Source organism: Macrobrachium nipponense, chromosome 37 (genome assembly GCF_015104395.2).
Source record: "Macrobrachium nipponense isolate FS-2020 chromosome 37, ASM1510439v2, whole genome shotgun sequence".
In the NCBI taxonomy this organism is placed as follows: domain Eukaryota; kingdom Metazoa; phylum Arthropoda; class Malacostraca; order Decapoda; family Palaemonidae; genus Macrobrachium; species Macrobrachium nipponense.
Window position 1 is genome coordinate 25106694 of NC_061097.1, and position 3852 is coordinate 25110545.

The window sequence follows — 3852 nt, forward strand, 5'->3', positions numbered from 1 at the left end:
GAATTGAAACAACAACTCGTCCGGTATTCAACTAGCGATCATATAGTTTCATAGTAGGTACACAAATGGGTCGTTAGCCATTTTTATTTTTTGAGAGTAGTTTGTTTACCTTTCATATTTTCATTTTTATTTCTGTTTTTGTATGTTTGCGTTTTGTTTTAGTTTTATCGTAATTTTTAGTATGTATGTAATGTTCGTTTTATTTTATGTTTTACTGAAGCTTTTAATAAGACAATTCATTTAATGTAATTTTTAGTGATTTCTCATCCCTGTCATTTTTTCAGCCTGAAGATGAGGTTTTGAACCTCGAAAGCTCGTTTTAAATAAAAAAAAAGAATGTTCTTCCTGGTCTTGGCACTGTTATTTATCATCAAGCTAAGATTTCCAAGTAGCCGCCCAATTACTGAGACTATATATATATATATATATATATATATATATATATATATATATATATATATATATATATATATACTTTTGTCTTGCATTTTGGGCTGTTAATGCAGTACATGGAAGCATTGCAGAAGAGACACACTATATAACACGCCGAAATCTTTGTTTAAGGCGATAAAACTAAAACTTCTGACACCTCCGGGAAACGAAGTTTAAGCGAGAGATGAAAACAAAGCGAAAGGTCAGACGTCCTAGATTGGGAAAAGGTAAACAGTGACTGTGGTTGTCTTGTGGCTCAAAGATACAAGGCCTACCAAGGGAAGCGCTTATTGTGTCACAAAAACTTTGGGGCATATACTAAATGAGTACAAATGTTAGTCACAGGATTGTGAGTAAAATTGAGTGTATCAAGAAAAATAGCTCTGATATGAATCCTATGTGGTCCTGAAATAGGAAGGAATGAGAATGAAAAGAATATACTGTCTGGGAGACTTGTTTCTAAACGCTGTTTAGTAATTTTTTTTTCATTGTATAGTTATCTCATTCATTTCTGTCAGTGGCATTACGATCTAAGTTTAAATTGTTTTTGTTTGTTTCTTTGGTTGAGTTTAAAGGAGGAAAAGGTTGCAACTTCGACCGATCTAGAATTGAAAAATTGAACATACAGTTAGGCAAAGGCCAACCACTGGGGACCTATGAGGTCATTCAGAGCTGAAAGGGTGGTTAACAATAAAATGTCTGAAAGGTGTAAACAGGAGGAAAACTCGCAGTTGCATATAAATCAATTGTTAGGAGAGGGTGGAAAGTAAGATGAAAGACAGAGAATATGAAAGGAGGTAGAGTAAAAGGAAAGAGAGGAATTGCAGCTAGGGGCCGAAGGCACACTGTAAAGAACCTTAAGTAATGTCTACAGTGCATCGCATGAGGTGCACTGACGGCAATACCCCTTATGGGGTCGACCAAGTTAGATCCAAATGTAAGAAATCCACTCAGAAAATCACTATTACCAACTGACAAAGAGTTACAACTACAAGAAAATACGGTATATTTACATAATAATAACGTGAGCAAAAAGGCTTCATACAGCATGAAGAAAAATCTAAATAATCATCTAATTTAATGGAAAGGCACCAGTAAACAAAGCATAAAATATCTTTATACAAAAAAAAGGAATACGAATAAAGAATTAGTCAACCTACTAAAAAATGGTAAATAATTTTGCTAGTTTTCGAAGGCAGCACGACACACTGTGGAAAATGGATTATTGCAGTTATGAAAGTCCTGGAAGTCATCTGAATTTACTCTGAAACACGAGAAAGGCGAGATGGACTTTTAACACTAACAGAGCAAAAATAAGACATCATTTAAAGACAATAATCTTGGTAAATCCCCTTTAAACAACTGAAGCAACTGTCACATCTTACGCAATACTAACTAAGTCTAGAAGGAAACAAAAACAGCAGGATTAAAACATGGAATCAGAGGAAGCAAAGAAAACAAATACAAAATTTCACCGACGTCTGAGTTCGAGGAAAAACCTGGAGGGGAAAAAAAAAACTGTCACTGGTAAACAAAGCAATTTCGCTCCTGGAGAGACAGACCTTTAAAATTCCATCTACTTTGACAATGGCTCTGGCACTTCCCCCATCCACTCTGAGGGGAGGAATTGGGGGAGACACAATATACTCAATCACAATTCCCAGGCTAAATTAATCAGCTTCATTGGATCCGATCAGTTTGCTGATAAAAGTCGGATATGATTTGCAGAGGGAAATGATCCTGGGAGAATTAGAACACCTACTGATCTGTTTCTCGTCCTTTACTCATTCTCATTTATCTTGCTGAGTCTCGCATCCGTCGTTTCTGACACCTGATCTCATTTTCATCTTCTGAGAAGTTGAAATGACACAAAAGAAAAAACATAAACAAAGGATGAAAAAAAAAGAGAAAACATACAACAAAAGGATGAAAAAAAGAGAAACAAACAAGATGAAAAAAAAACAAAGAATGATACAACACAAGATAAAACAAGAGTAACATAAATAAAGAATTAAAAAAAGAGAAACATATAACAAAAGTATGAAAAAAAGAGAAACGTATAACAAAGGATGAAAAAAATAGAAACATACAACAAAGAATGGAAAAAAAGAAAAACATACACAGAGGATGAACAGAGAAACAACATACTACAAACGAGAAAGAGAGAGACAAACATAAACAAAGATTTAAAAAGTGAAACATATAACAAAGAATGAAAAAAGAGAAACATACAACAAGGATGAGAGAGAGAGAAACGTACAACAAACAATGAAAAAAAGAAACATACAACAAAGAAGTAAAAAAGAGCAACAAAGTATGAAAAAACAGAAACATACAAGAAGGAATGGAATAACAAAAGAAACATACAACATAGAAAAAATAGGAATGAATAGAGACAACGCTTCCTGGCCTGCCTGCCTGCCGTAATTTCTGCATCCCCGAGAATCGCTTTGATTTTTTCCCCTTCTTTTTTTCTTTTTCTTTTCTTTTTTTTTTGGGGGGTGGGTGGGGACCCGTGCCCACATACACAAGTAAACCTTTTGCATAAATACAGCAAAAAACGCATACCTCTATGGGCGTTTGCAATAATCTTACAAATACCTATCAATTTAATGTACAACGTAGAAAGTTATTATATTTTTTTTTACATATCAATAGGTATTGCATTGCTTGAACAAGTTTAGTCTTTATTGCATATTTTACACACACAATATATATATATATATATATATATATATCTATATATATATATATATATATATATATATATGATGTGTGTAAATATGCAATAAGACTAAACTTGTTCAAGCAATGCATATTATATATATATATATATAATATATATATATATATATAACTATATATAGATATATATATATATATATTAATGTGTGTGTAAGTAACATTTCTAAAAGTAGCTTTACTGTACTGTGCTTTTTCCTTTTACTTTTTAAATAAACTATTGCGTCACGAGTTTTACATCACAGGATACGACTAAATGATAAACGACCACGTTAAGTGTTTTTAATCATCTGACAAATGAGCATACATAAACCCAGAAGTCGCATTTCATTCCAGTAATTGCAGACTATCATGCACCAAGTTCATGAAAGCTAATCAAGCTGTTCCTTTTTTTATCTCTTACCTATTTATGACTCTTCAGTGAAGCACAAAATAGTGTATTATTTCCTTTTCCATGGTTTTCTATTTTTCCATTTCATTCTTATATCTTCACTTGCCAACTCTTGAAATTCCTTATGGTTGGCTCAGCCAAAGCCCTCAAGCTTGGAAAGGAAAACAATTTCCATTTCTTTATCTATATGAAATAGACAAAACGCTCATCGTGCCTCGCGTCAAACTGAAACACAAGATTCTTACAGATATACAGTTATTTGATTCCCATGCTTGTCAGTATCGTCA